Raw genomic sequence first — 281 nt, forward strand, 5'->3', positions numbered from 1 at the left:
TCAGGGAGTAGTGACTGGGGCTTGAAATGCTTGAAAAGTGCTGAGCAAAGGCCTCTGCCACCTCTCTTGCATCGATATAACTACCAATTGATTTTCATTTTCAAAATAGGTAAAGGAGCAGGGGAAAATTTCCCTAGTAATTTACGGATTCTATCCCAAAACCAGAGAAAGTGGCGAGTTATACTTTTAATTCTGATATGTACTTAATGAAGGATTCCCTCCTTGCTTCTTTAAAGAGTGCTTTTGTTGGCGAGGTTTCTCTTGTATATTGATTCTATTAA

The sequence above is a fragment of the Macrobrachium nipponense genome, chromosome 32 (genome assembly GCF_015104395.2).
Source record: "Macrobrachium nipponense isolate FS-2020 chromosome 32, ASM1510439v2, whole genome shotgun sequence".
Taxonomy (NCBI): domain Eukaryota; kingdom Metazoa; phylum Arthropoda; class Malacostraca; order Decapoda; family Palaemonidae; genus Macrobrachium; species Macrobrachium nipponense.